The following is a 21,636-nucleotide window of genomic DNA, read 5'->3' on the forward strand; positions in this document are numbered from 1 at the left end:
CAGAAATCCACACCTGACAATGGAGTATTTCAAAGAAAGAATGATAATATCAAGCTTTTGCCTTAAGCATAACTTCCAATATCCTAAAAACATCCCATACACCCCCAAAATATACTTTATAGATTGCTAATGTTGTTGGCACTAAATCTGTCAAGATAAGGAGGCCAGGAGAGAATATATTATTAATCTAGGACTAACATTCATAAATAAATGGTTGCTTCCTGACCAGTCAGCATGACCTCCTCAGCCCGTAAAGTTTACACCCATTTATTACCATCTAAAAAGGTATTCTCTGGGGCTTCCCTGGTGGCACAGTGGTTGGGAATCTGCCTGCTAATGCAGGGGACACGGGTTCGAGCCCTGGTCCGGGAAGATCCCAAATGCCACGGAGCAACTAAGCCAGTGTGCCACAACTACTGAGCCTGCGCTCTAGAGCCCGCAAGCCACAACTACTGAGCCCACGTACCACAACTACTGAAGCCCACATGCCTAGAGCCCATGCTCCACAACAAGAGAAGCCACTGCAATGAGAAGCCCGCGCACTGCAACAAAGAGTAGCTCCCGCTTGCCACAATTAGAGAAAGCCCACGCACAGCAACGAAGACCCAATGCAGCCAAAAATAAAAAATAATAAATAAATTTTTTTAATTAAAATAAATAAATGAAAAGGCATTCTCAGGAATTCCCTGGCGGTCCAGTGGTTAGGACTCAGCACTTTCATTGCCATGGGCCCAGCCGCGCAGCATGGTCCCCCCCAAAAAAATGGGTGGAAGACCTAAATAGACATTTTTCCAAAGAAGATATACAGATGGCCAACAAACACATGAAAAGATGCTCAACATAACTAATTATTAGAGAAATGCAAATCAAAACTACAATGAGGTATCAGTGATACAAAACATGTATCATTGTACAAAAAGGTATGATACATCGTACATGTGTGTACATGCATGTAAATGTACATGTAGGTACACACATGTAAGTATACATGCATGTAAATGTATCATGATACATTGTACAAAACTGCAATGAGGTATCAATGATACAATGAGGTATCATTCTCACACCGGTCAGAATGGCCATCGTCAAAAATCTACAAACAATAAACGCTGGAGAGGGTGTGGAGAAAAGGGAACCCTCCTACACTGTTGGTGAGAATGTAAATTGGTGCAGCCACTATGGAGAACAGTATGGAGGTTCCTTAAAAAACTAAACGTAGAACTACCATATGATACAGTGATCCTACTCCTGGGCATATACCCAGAGAAAACCATAATTCAGAAAGACACAGATACCCCAACGTTCATTGCAGCACTATTTACAATAGCCAGGACATGGACACAACCTAAATGTCCATCAACAGAGGAATGGATAAAGAAGATGTGGTACATATATACAACAGAATATTACTCAGCCATGAAAAGGAATGAAACTGTGTCATTTGCAGAGACATGTATGGACCTAGAGACTGTCATACAGAGTGAAGTAAGCCAGAAAGAGAAAAATGAATATCATATATTAACACATATATGTGGGATCTAGAGAAATGGTATAGATGATCTTATTTGCAAAGCAGAAATAGAGACACAGACTTAGAGATAGAGAACAAACGTATGGATACCAAGGTGGAAGGGGGAGTGGGGATGAATTGGGAGATTGGGATTGACATATATACACTATTATGTATAAAATAGATAACTAATGAGAACCTACTATATAGCACAGGGAACTCTACTCGGTGCTCTGTGGTGACCTAAATGGAAAGGAAATCCAAAAAAGAGGGGATATATGTATACGTATGGCCAATTCACTTTGCTGTACAGCAGAAACTGACACAGCAGTGTAAAGTAACTAGACTCCAATAAAAAAAAAATTAATTAAAAAAAATTTTTTTAAGGTATTCTCTGGGGAACAACATAGACAAATAAGTAAATAAAGAAATGGGTATTCACTGTAGAAGAGAAGATAAAGATTATTCTTAACCATAGGAAAAATGACATAAAAATGTGGGCTCAAAACTTTTTCTGTATAGTTGAATTACATGTTACTTTCAAGCAAAAACCAAGTAGCAATTATAGTTATAAACTGAACCCATGACTTTCATTGTGTCAGCCTTTTGGGAGTCCTCCGAGAGCCTTCACTATTGTACTTCAAGCTTACTCTGCATTATGTCTTAATTAGATTAAACTGCATCACTTGAATCTGAGATCATCCTAAATCACATGGTGGAGAAGCTAATGAACCCATATGCTGAGCTACAGCTCTTAAAATCATATGGGAAAAATCTACAGAGTTTCTGATGGGTTTGTAAAAATTGTCCTTTTAGTCACCTTTCCAAATACACTATCAGAAACCCCCATTTATCTAGCCCTACTGGTGGCAAATACAAGCACAAATTCTCATTCCTATAACTGATAAAATAAGAAGGCTTAATACATCAGGTTAAATCCCATATTTACCCATTATTTGAATGAAAGTTTTCCAAACTCATAATAAACAAAAAATATTTTCACATTCAAAACATTAAATGTTCTTTCCTATTCAACTGTGTTTATAAGGATCCAGGGACCTAAAAAAGAAAAAAAAAAAATCAAAGAAACTAGGAAATAAGCCAATTTTTTAAAAAATGTTCAATGTCCCCGTTCAATGGAACAAAATTCTATCGCCAGTTTTCAGCATAATAACCAAACAAGAAATTTTAACTCTTTGTTTTTTTGTTTTTTGTTTTAATTTAGTCAGTACAGCTTTGTATATGTTCCTTATGGATAACACAGTATAAAACAGCCTAAAAGAGCTTTAATCAAATCTGACTGCGTCTGAGGTTAGGATTTAGCCCATATTGTCTTATCTTACTTATGACATCCACTCATGAAGATCATTTTGTTAGTATGGAAAAATCGTGCATTGTGGGAGAGATTATTTGGGGGGGAAATCTAAAACTTTAAAATGCTGAACTTAATTTACCATAAAATCTGGACTGCAAATAAATCACCACACTGATTGAAACTCACCTTTGAATATTTTTTTTAAAAGGTGTGAATATCTACAATATGTTACAAAGAGAACACTGTTTTAACAAAGCTCAATTAGGGAATTCCCTGGCACTCCAGTGGTTGGGACTCCGAGCTTCCACTGCAGGGAGCACGGGTTCAATCCCTGGTCAGGGAACTAAAACCCCGCCTGCCTTGCATCGGACAAAAAAAAAAAAAAAGCTCGATTATTGTCGCCACAGGTAATAGCATATACATTAAGAGATTTAAGTGACCACAAAGGATGTCTGTCTGCAGTTATTTGAGCTTTTTTTGCCCTTTGTTTTGTTTTCTTTTCAAGGGACTGTTGCAATTAGGGGACATACTTATGCACATTTAACCCCGATGCTTGTATATATTTTACATTGCTAATTACTGCTGTTGTGGTGACCATTGTCCAAGTTAATAAAGCATATGGAACATATATACTTGCATGCATAAACCATCTCTGGAAAGATACACAAAAAATAGGTTACTGTGATTTCTTCTGGATAGAGGAGCAGTTTTTTAGGGAAAAAGACTTCTTTTATCTTTATATTCTTGAACAATGAATCTGTGTAACGCCTTCGAAATTAACAAAATATTCTAAAATGAAACAAATGGAGCCAAAGACATGCACAAATTTAACACTGTTGTTTATGAAACAGAAAAAGATTACAAGCCAATCATGATAACCTAGTATGTATGAACCATAAAAGGTATTTGCTAAATGGGACTACTTCCACCGCTCAGGGGGGACAAATCCGGATGTTCGGGTCTCAGCACAAAGCTGGCCTCACAGGTGTGAGTTGGCTCAACAGAAGGACAGGATACCCAGTCTCAGATCCGAAGGCACCCCTTGCTAAGGAGAGCACCTCCTCTTGGTTCCCTCCTTCATGGTGACTCACCGTTGCTGTCCCTTCACCCATCCACATACACCTGTAGAGCCTTAAGGGGCAGGACCCTCTCCTGGAACCTTCCCCTGGAGGATGCAGTCCAGCCCTGCTTCATGACAGCTCAGGCATTTAGAGCTCCTTCTCCACTCTTGAGCTTTTTCTCAGTTATCCTTATTTAATATTTATACGATATAACACTAATGGTATATGTGAGCAGGCCCTTTTTGCACAAAATTACACTAGTTCATTTACTCAGTAAATATTTACCAAGACCCTGCCATGTGTCGGGCCATGTGTTAGGCACTGAAAAATGTATGGCATGTAATTCTTTCAATAAAAACTAGAATTTAAAGACCATGGGCTTCCCTGGCGGTGCAGTGTTAAGAATCCGCCTGCCAATGCAGGGAACATGGGTTCGAGCCCTGGTCCGGGAAGATCCCCCGTGCCATGGAGCAACCAAGCCCGTGCACCACAACTACTGAGCCTGTGCTCTAGAGCCAGTGAGCCACAACTACTGAGCCCACGCGCCACAACTACTGAAGCCCGTGCACCTAGAGCCCATGCTCCTCAACAAGAGAAGCCACCGCTATGAGAAGCCCGCGCACTGCAACAAAGACCTAACACAGCCAAAAATAAATAAATAAAATTTAAAAAAATTTTAAAAATTAAAAAAGACCAGAGGCAGGGGACTTCCCTGGCAGTCCAGTGGTTACAACTTTGCTTTCCAATGCAGGGGGTGTGGGTTTGACCCCTGGTCTGGGAACTAAGATCCCACATGCCTCGTGGCCAAAAAAACAGAACATAAAACAGAAGCAATATTGTAACAAGTTCAATAAAGCCTTTAAAAATGGTCCACATCAAAAAAATCTTTTTTAAATTAATTAATTAATTAATTAATTAAAGACCAGAGGTATCTAAGACTTACCCAGCACAATTATTATATTCCATTTATTTGACACCTTCCTACATGCCAACATTATGCTAGATGCCTACAATACATTGTTCCTAATTTTTTATGGATATTAATATTTCTATTTTATGGATGAGGAAACAGGCTGGATGGATTTCAGTCATTTGCCCAAGGTCAAACAGTTGGTAAGTAGCTAGGTCAAAATTAGAGCCAGCTCTCTCTGGTTCCAAAGCCTAAGCTCTGCTACACCTAAGATGGCTACACCACTGCTGCCTCAGTGGAAAATAAGCAAATTTCCTTTTTGCATTAATTTAGAATATAGTGTTATTTTTCTTTTTTATTATTATTTTTACTCAAAAACACTTAAATGCAAAATTCCTAATAACATAGAAAAGCAAAGCTAAAATGTAAATTTAATGAAGGCAGATAAAATAATGTTGGCTGATAAAGGAAGCTGGGAGAGAAAATGACAGATTTTATAGTGTACTACATTCTATTTTACCTAACTGAAAATGACATTATTTCCTCTGGCCTTCTTTACACTATGGCCTTAAATAAGTGGCTATTAAAGAGAATAGTCTTTCTTTAGCTAAAATAAATTAGGTGAATATAGCTCTTTCACTTGCGTGATGAAACACCCCCAGGAGACCAACTAAGTCAACTTCTACCTTGTCTTCACAGTAATGTGAAAATCCCATCTACCATCTTGGATTTGGTCTTCAGAGGCCTAAATTTTCAAAGCCTCTGTAATTCATTATATTAAATATTATTGAGTACCAGTTACATGCTATGAACTATGCAGAAGAGAAATCTGACCAGCACCTTTCCAGGGAGTTCTCTACATAAAAAACTTCAACCCTGGACACCACAGTTATTTTTCATACTGATAGGTTCCTTTTTACTTCAAATTTTTTAAGATGGGGCTGAGAACCGAGGGAGAAAGTATATAATTTTTACAGCATTCATGCTAAACTTTTTCAAAGAACTGGCAGGGGTAAAAAGCCCATATCCTCTCAAAATTCTATCAGTGTTTTCATTTTAAACACTTTTTTCTGGAAGTCCTCACTCAGCATGCAGTGCATATTTGCAAATTTTTGAAAAGTTGAGTTAAGAATCAAGAAGTTTCTTTCCAGTTGTATCACAATAAAATCATGGAGGGGGCTGAAGTTTGTCTATTAATGTGTGCAACAGTGTGCAAATGAACCACCATTTTCTACATCCCATTATTAAAATACACCAAATTGTTACTCTCCTTACATAGTCAAACTTTAAGATAAGAATATACTTTGGAAATCATTTAATCCAACTCCATTATTTAAAGGATATAGAAACAAAGGTAATTATGAGAACATTACCTAAGATTAGCCAAATAATCTCTTGTAACACGAGTTCATTGATATTTGTGTTTCCCAACTCTTCATAAAGCTCTTTGAAAGCAGAGGTTTTCCATCAAATGCACACTGAGTATGCACTAAGTATGAAGGAGGCACTGTGTAGGCTAAACAGGCCCAAAAATAAATAATCGAGAGTGATTATGTCGAGTCTTCAGTAGAGCTTTTAACTATGCCTGGAAGATTTGCAGGGAGGCATATCATGTGGACTGACATTTGAGCGGGTCTTGAAGGATGAGCAAGCAGAGAAGGAGAATAGAGAACATTCCAGGCAAAGATAAGGAAGTAAAGACACAACGTAGGAACCCAGCATGCCTGAGGGAATGAAGGCTTCCTATGTCGGAGTACTAAGCACTGTATCAAGTGGGTTTCATCCTAAAAGCAATGGTGAGTGAATGGAGATATTTAAGCATGACATAAGATTTGCACTTCGGGAATGTCCCTATGGCCTTGCGAAGAATCACCTGGGGGAGAGAGGATGGTAGAGGAGAGGGTGATATCTGAGCTAGGTCCGTGACAGAGAGGAGGAAGAGAAACCAGATGCCACATTGGATTACTTCCTTTGTAATCCCTCACACCCATCAGCCCACTAAAACACTCCAAGCTTGCCAGTCTCAATTTATAAAAGAACAAAGATTATTGTGACTGTCTGAATTATGAAGCAGAAGTCTTCCAACAAAAGGTAATGAGAGTTTTTTAAACTAAAAGTGAATTGATTGTATAAGAAATAAATTCCCCAGATTTTTATTAAACTAAATGCTAATAATTGAAATTTTAAATTTACCTCAAATTAGCCAAGCGTCACACAGAATCTTATACAGTCCTGTGGAAGAACCAAACTGGCACTGAACTACATCAGCAAATTGGGCTGCTGAATAATCATTTATATCCAGAAAATTAATGTAACTTTTGCATTTCTTGCTTGCCAGAAGATAACAAAATGCCAAGTTTTCAAAATAATGTTTTCATATGATTATTACTTCTGAATAGATATATTTAGTTGATTGAAAGCAATTATGTTTGACCCAATGGTTTCCAATATTATCAAAAGTACTAATGGCCACCTTTCTCAGTGTGTCAGCAATCCTATTTTAAGGAAATTATCACTCTGTGCATCAGAAAGAGACCCATCCTAGTAATTAGAAAAAGAAAAGCCTGACACCTCAAACTTGGGCAAGTGGCATTACCTCTGGGTCTCAGTTTTCTTCTATGCATATTGTGGTAGTAATGCCTGTCATATTTGCAGTCCAGGTTGCTATAGAGATCAAATGACTATAAAAATAAAGAATTTTTAAAGGACATTTCTTCTTTACATGGCAAAAAGCAGGACTGCCTGACACACAGACCTGAATCCTCTTTCCTCTAAACAGAATATACGATCAGTACCAATCACCTTAAAAATCAGTCATGTATTATGTGATGTTTCTTTGCATATTCATTACACAATCCCAAATTTTTCAAAGCATCTTTTATTTTCCTGTCAATCAAATGTTCTATTTATTTTTTCAACTTTAAAAAAATTGATAATCAAAACTCAATCCAAAAATCTGCTTTTCTGATTCTCTAATTAAAAATACCCTAATTTTCTGTGTACAGATTACTTTCATCTCAAATTTCCAATTCTGGATATAGCAAAAAGAGATGAAAAGAAAAATACATAATTTAATAAGATTCTAATAAATTAAACAGCTATTCTTTTTAGCTTTAGACTGATTTACAGAGGGAGAAATCTTTTCCATAGATTAGTTGACAGCTGTGGAAAGTAAAGTATTATCTTCCATATAGTGAATACATATAAAGATTATTTCATCTAATATTTGTCAATATTGTTGAATATATGGGAAATACGGAAAGCCCTAAGGGAAAGAGGCAATCACATAAAAATGCTAAAAATTATCTTGCCAATTAATTCTGTTAAAACAAATAGTTTAAGAATTCAGAGAAACTATCTCTTTCTTTGTAAAGTTAAGTACTTAAGACTCTTGAAAATATAAACGGAAAAATCATATTCTATACATAACTGGAAAATAATTACTAAACTCAGCAAGTAAAACTGCTATAATGGATATTTAAGTAGCTTGGTGCAGTACCTATGGTTATGATACTTATAAATTGTCTAGAAACATTATACTGTGTATCTTATATAATACACAGATGATTAACTTTATGAAAATTTTCAGCATGTGTTAGCACAGTAAAAACCATTGATTATATTTTATCACAAATAATTGAGACCCAGAGTTATTGATTGTTGAACTTTCCTTTGATTGTGTTTAAAATACAAAATTAGTTTTTACACAGAAGGTACATGTATATACAATGGCCCTCTTTATGCAGCCAGTGTTTTACTAAGTCCCTTTTTGTCACTCTACAAAAGGGCAGGCTTAGCCTACCAACAAAACAGCTGAAAAGAACAGTAGCAAAGAGTAAATGTCCCCCTGCTGGGTCTATAAAAAGTGTCCGTTCCCATCATGAAGAAGGCGGGCATGTAACATGGTTGGGAGGCAAGTACTGGAGTTATTGTGCATTGTGTATGATCTCAAGTGGAGAAAACCATCTGTCCTTTTGCCCTGAAAAAGGACCCCCTGTGAGCCTCTTCTCATGGACCATTATAGTTTCCGTCGACCCTAACACTGTATAGGCTTTGAACTGATGTCTGTCTGCCACAAAAGTTCATCGCAAGCCACTTTTCCCCAGAGGTTTCATAGGGTTTAGTATGAGGTGACCAACCATGGCCTAACAAAAAGATTAGTGTGCCTGGGCACAAAGCAAGATAGAGATATGAGTGACGCTCTTTGTAACATCTTGCCACACAGAATAGAGAACAGTGGATGTAGTCAACTATAGAATATGCAGAGGCGCCTGAGGGAGAAGAAAAGAGGATTGGAGAGGGAATCTGTCTTCACTTAGAAACAAGTGCTCTTTAAGGCCAACAGGCATCTTCTCAAAGAGTTTTAATAATTCTGTCTCTTTGTATAAGAAATAATAATAGAAATGACAATTTTATCCAACCTCAGGCAAAATTAAGAATATAGTGCAAAGTTAGGTTTCTCTCTGTAAAGTTTTTTTTAGAAGGCAATCACTTGGTAGAGCTGTAGCATTATAACAGGCCCTAGGGGTTCTCTACCCACCACCCTGAGGACAAAGCTGTAGAAGCCTTTCTTCAAAATCTTTGACAGGAAGTCATGTGAGTGTTTTCTTCCTCTCATCTTCCCTCCACTGGGCAAACATTACAGATCGTTCAATGTTAAACTCAGAGACAATCTCTTCTATAGTCTTCCCTGGCTCACTCCACATATACTGCTCTCATAGAACTGATAACATTTAATAATGCTTATTACATGTCTCTTCTTACTAGATGATAAGCTCTCAAGGATAAATATTGTGTCATATTACTGTGTACACCTTAAGACAGTGCTTGACACATAGAAGGCAATTAATAACTATTTGTACTGTAATTCTTGAAATCTCCCCATGATGGACAGCCCACCACATCAGAAGGAAGCCATTTTTTTTTAGATTTTTTTTTTAATTGTAGTTGATTTACAATGTTGTGTTACAAAGGAAGCCATTTTTAAACAACCTTGTTGTTGGGGGGTGGGGGGGTGCGTAGCAAGATTTATTAACTTCCACCCGGATCCAAGTTCTGCCCTGCAGTTCTAAGCAGACATAGTCCACCACACATCTGATGACAGCCACCCTGCTTTCCTTAACATCACTACCACCATCTCTAGCTCTTGTCTCTTTAAAGCTAAACATTCCCATTTTCTGCTACTGTTATTCCTACAAGATAAATTTTAGATGTTTTTTTAAAAAAATTTTTTAGCTGTTTTTCATCCTCATTGCTTTCCTCTAGAACTGCTCTAATGTGACAGTATTTCCCTTAAAACTAAACAAAACGCTACGTGCATGGTTCAAACTGTGTTATCACCCAGTAGAACTACTACCTACTTGTTCCAGGCACAGTACTGTTATTGATGCAACATTATGTTGCACTACCTTTGCCTGCTCCTTGGTGTCCTTCCATCCGTGCTTCTGAAAGGGATGACTGAAAACTTCAGTGGAATTAGGACCTGTTTTCTCAATGACAATATATTTAACCAAACAGACAGGAAACCCCTGTGTAAAGTCCATCATCATCCATACATTCGTACTAATTTAGAACTTTTCTAAAAAGCCCAAGATTATAAGCAGTTGCTTCAAGTAATTAGCCTGATTGAAATACAAGAGGCAGGAGTGGCGCAAGAGAGGAAGGAGGGACAATCTTACTAATTTCTGCAGTTTTGAAACAGAAATTTTTAAAAATTTCTCTTCTCAAAGTATCTAGCAACTAATTTGGATTTTTTCCTATAAGTAAATATCAGAACAATGTCCCAAGAAAATCTGTTTTCCTACACTTCAAACAACAAATAAGAGTCTATTGAAAATATTAACACATAGTTCACAGAGAAATTTCACTCAATAGTAAATACCTTGGGAATCTTTCATAGAACTTAGATTATTTCCATGTATCTGACACTACTTCTACAGACCAATATTAGAGTTTTCTGGCCAATTACCATATCTTATTATCATTATGTTACAACATGACTTGCATGTGAATATTTTCTCAACTCAATATGTGCTATTATTTTAATGAACTTGAGATGAATCAGCACATCAGTTCAGGCCACCTCTCTGCAGCACAGTAATAGAACTTGATCTATATAATTTCAAACCCAGTATAATCTACTAGTCAGACAGCATGCAACTATGGAGCTTTATAAATGTACAATGATTATATCCTCTGTCTAGCATTCATATTTCGTATATGCTGAAATGGTATACTGAAATAAGAAATTATTTGGCAGCTTCATCAAACAAAAAGGCTGGATGGCTTAAACTATTAATTTTTTTTCTAATTTAGTCCTGTAATTCCTTGGGAAATGTTTTTTATGTTTTTCCTATGAAAGTTATTTTGTAGAGCTGAACGGCCACTTACTAATTCTTACAGTATTCTGAAGAATTAAATATATAACCATATATATAAGAAATTAATTTCTTATGAAAATTTACAATATGCTACACTGAGTACTTAGGTCTGGCTAATTGTGAGAAATTGCCTTCTGCTAATGATGTAGTTAAAGTAAGAATATTTTCCCCATGGAATACCTTTCAGTTTCAATTCTGTTCACGAAGAATTTGGTGACTTGGACAAGGAGTTCACCTCCCTTGAAGAACTCTCTTGACAAATGATTTTAAGAAAGTAAACTAATCCTCCAATTTGTTACAACTGGTTCAATATTCAAGTTCAAATTCTGCTTTAATTGTAGTTATAAGACTTTCATAGTCAAGGACCAAGGAATGCAACTGATCTAGTGTTTAGCCATTACGAAGGTAACTTTATGATTTTTTTAAAAAATATACCTCTCTCATAATTAGAAGCAAACTATCAGTTCTTGAAAAGTAAAACAGTGTATAAAAGCAAATAATCTAATATAAAAGATATTTTATAAAACATGTTTTCTGCAGAACAGACCACTTCTGAAAATCCTACAATTAAGGGTACAAACATGAATAATCAGCTCTAATAAAGAAATCCCAATCTAGGATTCTAAGAGTACTGAAAGATGGGGCAGGGTCTAGCAGCTAGCAAAGGATCTACATCATCTTATGAGGAAGCTAGGGTGCCTAGAGTGCTTCCAAAAAACTGATCTGCACCCCCAGTTTCAGAGCAAGCATATTCTCACAGAAGCCTTCAGAGCAGAGTCAATGCAAAAACACTTCACTATTTGGTGATGATCCTTTTAACAGCTTGAATAATCACACCGAGATTCAAGTATTTGCCTCGGTCTTAAACTGGTGTCTTTCACACAAGTGAGTGCTAACTCTCTGGGTCTGCTTTAGGACCAAAGAAAACATAAAAATATTAAGCACTTCAACAGGCCTGAACAAAAAAGATGAAAATATGAGCAAATTTTAAGCATTCCCTTCTCTTCACCAAAGTGCATTACTATCTGTTTAAAAGATGTTTTAAGATGAGAAACAACCCAAATGTTTATCCATTGACAGTATTGTTTCAATTACACATCCATTCAATTGAATCCTATTTAGCTGTTAAAGCAACAAAGGATGAGACAGTATCACCTATAAAATATTCTTGCCAAAAATGCTTAACCTGAATTTTATCAATTTTATAGGAAACACACCCTTTTGGCTCTCAAAGCAGCACCATGGTGGTTGGCAAGAACAAGAGCCTTATGGAAAGCAGAAAAAAGGGAGCCAGGAAGAAAGTGGTTGATCTATTTTCTAAAAAAGATTGGTAGGATGTAAAACCACTAGCTATGAGAACTATATGAAAAACACTAGTCACAAGAACTCAAGGAACCAATATTGACCTGATGGCCTCAAGGGTCATGTTTTTGAAATGAGCCTTGCTGATCTGCAGAATGATAAAGTTGCATTTAGAAAATTCGAGATAATTACTGAGGATGTTCAGGTAAAAAAACTGCATGACTAACTTCTGTGGCATGGATCTTACTTATGAAAAATGTACTCTATGGTCAAAAAAAATGGTAGACCATGATTGAAGCTCATGTTGATGTCAAGGCTAGTGATGGTTATTTACCTCATCTGTTCTGTGCCAGCTTTACTAAAAGTCTCAACAGAGTCAGAAGACCTCTTTGCTAAGCACCAGCAGGCTTACTGAAAAAACCTAAAATTTTTCAAGACGTTGCTTAATTTTTCTTTTGTGATTAAGAATGCACTCAAGCAACTATAGAGTATGAGGTTGCTATGAATTGACTTTACGTCATGATCTGAAAATTGCTGTCTTGAACAAATCCCTGACATCAGCTTACTGTATTTTTAAAATTCTTCTCTTTTCCAAAAACATTAGAAAACGTAGATTCCAAATAAATAAGGTTATTTTTAAAAGTTAGAGGGATGGGAAGAGCAGTTATTTTGACATTTTAGCTTCCTTTTTAATCAAACAGAAGAGATTCTAACTTTGCAAGGAAGGACTAACACTCCACACCTTAAGCTGCCTTTAGAATGCTTAATTGGCCAGATGGTCCGTTCTAGAAGGTACATGGATATGAGCTGGCTGTGACCTAAAGGGACAACTTAATGGTGGTTAACAACTAATAATCTACTCAAAGCATATTTTTACATGCAGGAAGGTCAATAGCATTCAAGAACAGGAAAAGCCACTTCCAAGTTCTTCATGGTTATGTAACAGTTATTAATCTGTTTTTTCCCCAAAATACTGGTTTAAAAGATTATGTCCAGCTAGTTAATAAGGAGCAACACTAAAGTAAAGAAAACAACAGTGGGTGTTTTCTTTTTTAAGACTATATAAGCCCATTTGCTAGTCACTCTACTAAACTTTCTTCCTTGAAAACACTTCCCTTCCTTGAAAACCCCTAGAACAGGGACTGTTCTTTCTAAGTTACAGTCAAATGCACTGTCAATATAATCATGAATTCTTGCTGAGTTTACAGAATATGTCAATATGCCATCCTGCAGGCAGCAGAAAACCAGCTTAATGGGGAAACTGATGAGTCACACCGTTACATTCTGGTTTTGCTTCAAGTACATTTTTGAAACTAGTTCACCTCTCCATGAAATCGTGTTTTTATATGAAGAATAAAGTTCATACTAAGCAATTCTTCAGCTACTCCAAAAATACAGTAGAATGTTGATAGATTACTGACTACATTTTAAATCCACCTTTCCACTGAATAAGAGCAAAAGAAACCAAAGTTTCTGCAAAGCCTTCAGGACAAAACTTCAAGAACAGTCAAGTGCTTCAGAAATGATTATTATAATCAGAATACTCTTTTGTACTTAGAACACTAGAATATTTTTCCCTCTATAGCACGAAAACTAAACCAGAGCTAAATGGTGAAAAAATGAACAGACTTTGGAAGGAATTGTGAGAAGATTTCACTTAACTATAGAATCAAGAACAGTTCAAAATATTTTTAAATACCATTTGCTAATTCTTTATACTATGGTTGTATTACCCCCTGCCTTCAAAAGTTCCCTACAATGCCAGTGAGGATGCCAAGAGATCAGCACTTCCATTCACTTCCTAATGTGCAATTTGTATGCATTATGGGCTGTAGAAATGTTTATAATATTTGAATCACCAATTCCACTTATAGGTAATTATCAGCGATCCACACAAAGACTTATATATCAGATTATTCACTGTGAAGTTATTTAAAAAAGCATGAAAATAATTAAAAGGCACAAAAAGAGAGAAATTGTTAATGGGGAAAGGGAAGGAGCAAGGGGCAACATAGGGGTAGGGGAGTAAGAGGTACAAATTATTAGGTATAAAATAAGCTACAAGGATATATTATACAACACGGGGAATATAGCCAATATTTTATAACAACTATAAATGGACTATAACCTTTAAAAATCACTATTAGAGAGCTTCCCTGGTGGCGCAGTGGTTGAGAATCTGCCTGCCAATGCAGGGGACACGGGTTCGGGCCCTGGTCTGGGAAGATCCCACGTGCCGCGGAGCAACTAGGCCCGTGAGCCACAACTACTGAGCCTGCGCGTCTGGAGCCTGTGCCCCGCAACAAGAGAGGCCGCGATAGTGAGAGGCCCGCGTATCGCGATGAAGAGTGGCCCCCGCTTGCCGCAACTAGAGAAAGCCCTCGCACAGAAACGAAGACCCAACACAACCAAAAATAAATAAATAATAAATAAATTTTTAAAAAAAAAGCTAAGCTCATTAGTGTGTAATTAAAGATGCTGATTTAAAAAAAAATCACTATTAGAAATAACTATTTTGTACACCTGTAACCTATGTAATATTGTACAGCAACTATACTTCAATAAAAAAAATTTTTAAGCTATGTGAATGCTTTTAGGTAGGTCTTACACTCCAATTTGATGATACGATACCCTAGTTTAATGAAAACATTTATCAACCCACAAAACAATTTGCTCTTAGACATATTTTTTATCTAAACAGAAAAAAAATGTTCCATGACCATAAACAGTTAAAACACGATATATTATATTCCCCATTTTGGAGATTCACAATACACAAATCCTACAGTAAATAAATCTGCTTATATTTGTTTAACCCAGTGCATCTCTAATTTGTCCTGAAACTTCCTTCCTCAGAACGTTTGTTAACAAGAAAAGGAAATGGTGTTCTGAGGAACACAGCTGGACACATTGCAATAAACAAAAGACAAGACAACTGAGTGCATGGATCACTGGTAGAAAGACAATTCCAAAGGTACTCATAAATAGATTAATGGCAACCAAAGGGAGAGACTACTAGAAAGCCACTTGGTTCTGTCCTGAGCTCTCTTAAGCTCAGGCATTTCATCACAGAATCAGAAGAAAACAATGTTGGTCGGTTCATCAAATTTCCAAATCATATGAAGCCAAGACGAGTTGGAAATGTATTGAAAGAATCATGATCCTAACAAATTCTGACAAGGCTGAAGTTGGGTTCTATAAAAATAGATGAAAATTTAGTGAATATATATAATATAAAGGCTTGATTTGCCTCACCCTCCCCCCCAAAAAAAACAAAACTATAAAATTAAGAGTGAGAAAGACAGGACTTAACAGCAGCATATATGAAAAATAATTAGGGATTTTCACCAATGCTAAACTCAGTGACAGTTAATAGAATGATGGAACCAGCAAGAAAATTACTGTAATATTAGGCTGCATTAGTCAGCAGTAATAGTATCTAGAACTAGGGAAGTTTTCTTCTCTCTCCCTCTGGTATATGCCCGCCAGGCCATCTGGAGCTTTATTCAAATCAATGTGCAACACTTTAAGAAAGCAGACAACCTGAAATGCCTGAAGGAGTTAAGGGCACTTATTCCAAAAATAAAAACCTCAATAAGAAATACAATAGGTGATTTCAAATATTTGAAGAGTTGCCATAGGACAGAGGTATTTGATTTATTTTTTATGATGCAGGGTGGGGATGGTGTACAGAATCAAATGAATGCCCACAAGAAGATGAATTTTAACCTAACAAACAGAAGAAACTTTTTAATAAACCAGTCTAAAGATTGAATGGTCTATTCAAGAGACAATCATAAGTTAATGACCATTTAACCAGAATATCACTGAGGGAATTCAAGTACCAGGTGCAATGTAAGTCTGGATAACCCTTAAAGACCCTCCCAACATTGAGATTCTAAAATACTATCAGAGACAGCATTACCACTTGGAGATATTACCAAGAACCACGGCAGTACACTCTATATGGAATCAGGGACACCAGTGCCAACGGGTACCAGAAGCTGACTCAGGAGATCCAGTTGTCATTTTTCAGGATTTTGCAAGCCCATCGTTAAACAGTCATTGTTAAAATTTAAATTATATAAACTTACAATGAAGTAAATTATATTAAAAACAAAGCTAATAAACACCCAAACTTATCACTTCCTAATGCCACTTTGTTAACTTGCAATTGACTCTGCTAGGATAGTCACACCTTGGAAATCTACAAATGCTACAAATTGGGGCTTTTTTTTTTGAGAGCAGTGGTTAAATATTTATCATCAGCACATCACATCAGTAGTACCTTCCATCAACAACTATTTATTAAGCTCCCACATATACAGCTTTAGGCTGTGTGAAACAGAAGTACAAATCAAAGCAATCTTCCTCAGGAAACAGGAAAACCAGAACTAGGAAGCAATATCTGAACTTTCAAAAGTGATCTGCCTTTTTATTGAATACATTGTGGTACATTTATACAACAGATTACAGCCTTTAAAAAGAATGATGTAAATCAATTTGTGTTGGGAAGATACACAACAAATAAACGTAGACTCCTCTAGGGAGAGACATTGTGTACCATTTTTAATACAAATGTTTGCTTTTTTGTCATATGCATGTATTATTTTAATAATAATAACAACAATGCTGTAATCAAACACAAAGAAGGAGGTCGACCTTGGGCAATACTTTGACCACCAGGTAAAAAAAGAGAAGCAGCCACAGGGAGAAAAGAGAAGTGGCCTTGACAAAAGCAGTAGAAGCAGAGAGAAAATTCTTAAGCTCAGAGGGCACTGCACTGGACGCCTCCTGCTGAGGGGATGGTAATACGTCCTGACTGTTCTGACCACCTCCCATCTCCTATTCTTCTAGGGCAGCGGTCCCCAACCTTTTCGGCACCAGGGACCAGTTTCATGGAACAAAATTTTTCCATGGATTGGGGTGGGGGGGGGGGGTGTGGGCGGGATAGTTTTGGGATGATTCAAGCACATTACATTTATTGTGTGCTTTATTTCTATTATTATTACATTATAAGTTATAATGAAATAATTATACAACTCACCATAATGCAGAATCAGTGGGAGCCCTGAGCTTGTTTTCACTTGCCACTCACTGATAGGGTTTTGATGAGTCTGCAAGCATTTGATTTATTATGGTCTCTGTGCAGTCAAACCTCTCTGCTAATGATGATCTGTATTTGCAGCCACTCCCCAGCGCTAGCGTCACCGCCTCAGCTCCACCTCAGATCATCAGGCATTAGATTCTCATAAGGACCGTGCAACCTAGATCCCTCGCATGCGCAGTTCACAGTAGGGTTCGTGCTCCTATGAGAATCTAATGCCGCTGCTAATCTGACAGGAGGTGGAGCTCAGACGGTAATGAGAGCCATGGGGAGCAGCTGTAAATACAGGTGAAGCTTCGCTCGCTCACCCGCTGCTCACCTCCTGCTGTACGGCCCAGTTCCTAACAGGCCACGGCCCGGTACCAGTCCATGGCCCAGGGGTTGGGGACCCCTGTTCTAGCGGAGCCAGCTGCAGAGATGATATTCCTGCCTTCTTTACTCACTGGGTATCCTGAAATCGCTAGCAGTGATTTCGACCCCTGGGGGACATCTGGTAATGTTGAGACATTGTTTCATTATGGAAATTGAGTGCAACTGGTATCGAGTCAGGAGAGGCCAGAGATACTGCTAAACATTCTACAATGCACAGGACCGCCCCCCACAACAAAGAATTATCCAGTCCAAGATGTCAGCGGTAACAAAGCTGAGAATCCCTGCACCACTGTTACTTAAGGCCACCGGAAAGGACCTGTTTTTTAAAAGCCAAGAGAGGCTAGCCAAGACCCAGAGATGCTCTCCTCACTAGAAAACATGGCCATAGAATCTGAACTGATGTTTAAGAAAGGCTGCAAGTCTCCTTAAAAATAACTGCCATGGAAAGTAGACTGGAGAGGGGTTAAAAATGTTACACTTGACCTAACAACTCACAGAGATAATTTATATTCAGAAAAACCATCTAATTGGTATGTCACCATCATTTCTGCAAAGTATCACAGTACTCATTAGAGAACTTTTCCATTTTTTAGAAAAAATTCTTTTAGAAATTCAAATATAAACTCCTCTAATAACATGTTGCTATTTTTGAAGTTATGAAAAGTAAACGAAGTGGAATTATGAGTTCAAATACCAATTATCATTATAGTTTTAAATCCATTAAAATTGGATACAGTTGGCTACAGGCTATACTTTTGTAGCTTTTACTTCTCTTGTAGTCCAGTCTACATATCTGACACCATTGTTCCTTCATAAGAGCTTAGCAGCCTACTTATTTCTTTAAATAGTAAGGCATATGGCACTGGGTCTCATTCATAATCACAATAAATATTTTATTAATTGAATAAAAAATTTTTTAAAGACTACTGTACACATGACCCCTTCACCTTTGCCAGAGTTGATTGGAGTTAGGTAATACCAGAGGTCAGTTACTACCCACAATATAGAAATTTTACATACTAATATCCAAAATATTTAATATTTATAATCAACTCTCTCTTCCATCTAGTAATATGGGACTACCAGAACATAAGCTGCTTCTGACGAAGCTAAATATTTCCCTACCAATAAAACCACCACTCACCATGTACTTTCAATGTATCGGCTCTCACCCAGCCCCTATTCTAACATACTTTCTTCCTAGAATGTATACGCAGTGCCGTTATCTAGCTTCAGCCATTCTTCTGCCAAAATTCCACTGGGTTCAGCCAAAAGGTGGCAGCAACTGAAACAGGTAGGAACCAAGAAGAGCATCCATACACCTGGGCAGCTGAGGGCTAAGCTGTTTGGGATGCTGGTAAGTGAACAGTGTGGGTAGGTAGTGGCAGAAGGGGAGGGAGATCAAACAAGGCAGGGACAACAGGAGAGGTGACTGGCCAAGCACAGGAAATAAATCTTAGAGTATGGACTAAAGACAAGCTGTCTGAAGTAGCAACACATGAATGAATACGAAGGGAGTTGGATGGAGTGTCCAACGAAAAGCCAAACTAGTAGGTAACTGAAGTCAAAGCCAGGATGCCCAAAATAGCAGCACAGAATCCCAGAGGCAACCACATGCTCACACCAGGCAAATATGGCCTGTGTAAATGTAATTGCCTGGGCATAGTATACCAAAACACAAGAACAAGGTCAGCAATCCCTTCTTTTACATTAGTGAAACTACTCACTGATACCCAAATACAGGAAGCTGAGTCTTCCAAAGTGGTCTCTAAACAAATTTTCAGTGTTACCATTTTAAAGGCTACTTACGTACATCATGCCAGTAATATAGGCATAGCAATCAGCACTACCCCCCCATGGGTCTAGTACATAAAGTACATAAAGCCTAACTGAAAGGAACTGTCCTTTAAATAATTTTAGCAACAATAAGAAAATTGAGTACCACAAGATAAGAACATGGATAAAGACAAAAAATAAATAACCATTACCACACTAAAGAGAAAAAAAAAAAATTCTTACCTAAAGAATTTTTTCCTGTTAAGTTGCTTTAGTGTAATGTAGGGGGAAAATATGCACTCCAGCAGAAAACTATGCATTGTCTAGAGCACACCCTTCCTACTTATGTCACTCTGATTCTTTGGGAGCTATTTTAAAACTCTGTAAGTTGTAGATAACTAATAACAAAGCCAAATAAATCTTGTCTATAGACATGCAAATTCTTTCTGGCTGAGTGCAATTGACTTGCCTCCCTCACTGTGGCAAAGTCCAGTTTTGCCTCCATTTATACATCAATTTCAATATTCTACAACTATAAATGTGTCTGTCTTTAAATTCTCCTTTGAACTGGTTATCACATCTCACCACCTACTTCTTTAATGATTTAAGTGAAGTCGTTAACACATTCATTTTCTATCTGTAGGAAAGTCATGGTTTTACCTTTTTTGAAAATTATCTTTTAACAGTAGTTTTGGAGAAACAATTAGTTACTTTTTGAAATTTGGGAGCAATATTGATATTAACCATTGATGTTTTCTCAGTTATACTGCTGGATTTAATCACAAGTATAGCTATTGCCCAGGAAAAGCCTAGAGGTTTGGAGACCTAAGGGTGACAAAGTCCCTGAATGGTCAAATTAGAGGTGGACCGTAAGCCAGGCAGAGTGTCATCCATTGAATGGAGACAAAAATATAGTTTATATTCATGCTAGAGAAGGGGAGGAAGAGAGGATGGAAAGGAGAGAGGCCTGACTAGAATGGGAGTTCTCATTCAAGAGTATAGAAGACCCTCTATTTTTGTAGTCTCATAGGTAGTACAGGGCTACATCCCAAAGACAACCTTGTCCACTCTGTTTGCCAACAACAGCTCACTTTAGGACAATGCTTATTCATCTCTGTCTCTGGGTGTGTTTGCTGTGTTCATTCTTGGTTTTCAGAAGTTCAATGAACATTATTAATCTCATCACATCCTATAACTATAAAGCCGTGTGAATGTTCAAAATGCTAGTGGTATATAACTACAGTTAAACAAAAATGGAGACTAAAAAATTGAAAATGAGGAGAAAAATGATGTATGATATACATACCTAGGGGATAAATGTGACCGATTACAAAATTCCTCTATCTGGGATTTCTTCTTGAGGATTGGGGCTGCAAGCAAGGGTTTTCTACTCAAACAGATGAAGGCTTAAAAAAGAATAAAATACATTCTGAATCTAATGTGTCATGGGGTCACACATAGAAAACAGAAAGTATACCTCAGACCGCTCAATTCAAGGATACTTTTGGCCATAAAAATAAGTTAACTTTCTTTTTAACATTCCAAAAATGGTAACATAAAGTTTACCACCAACACATAGCATTCCTCATACAGAACTTGATTGCAGAACCAAAGCACTATTCAGGAGAGTATCAGAAGTAGCTGAAATCTAAAGCATTAAATAACTATGCATGGAAGGAAACTATATAGAAGAACATAAAGGCCCTGGTTTCTTTACGGATGTAGTTTCTCAATGCTAGAGCTTTTCTTTTATTAAAAACTTCCAGATGCATAACATGTAGAGTAGTACTAAGCCACGCTGTCAAGCTTGCTGCTTAAACTCCTGGGAAGTTGTCAGTATATCCGTAGGGTTTTGACAGTAAATTTAGGGAATACAGTTTGTTTGGTTAGACCTCTTTTTTGC

At 37.2% G+C, this 21,636-nt stretch overlaps 1 protein-coding gene and 1 pseudogene across 7 annotated transcripts in view; one reads left to right on the forward strand and one right to left on the reverse strand.

The window, feature by feature from the left end:
* Nucleotides 1-21,636, reverse strand: part of COL25A1 (collagen type XXV alpha 1 chain) — a 478,809-nt gene that overhangs the window by 445,322 nt on the left and 11,851 nt on the right. The window lies entirely within an intron of this gene.
* On the forward strand, nucleotides 12,418-12,704 carry LOC118895852 (annotated as a pseudogene).

Source organism: Balaenoptera musculus, chromosome 5 (genome assembly GCF_009873245.2).
Source record: "Balaenoptera musculus isolate JJ_BM4_2016_0621 chromosome 5, mBalMus1.pri.v3, whole genome shotgun sequence".
In the NCBI taxonomy this organism is placed as follows: Eukaryota; Metazoa; Chordata; class Mammalia; order Artiodactyla; family Balaenopteridae; genus Balaenoptera; species Balaenoptera musculus.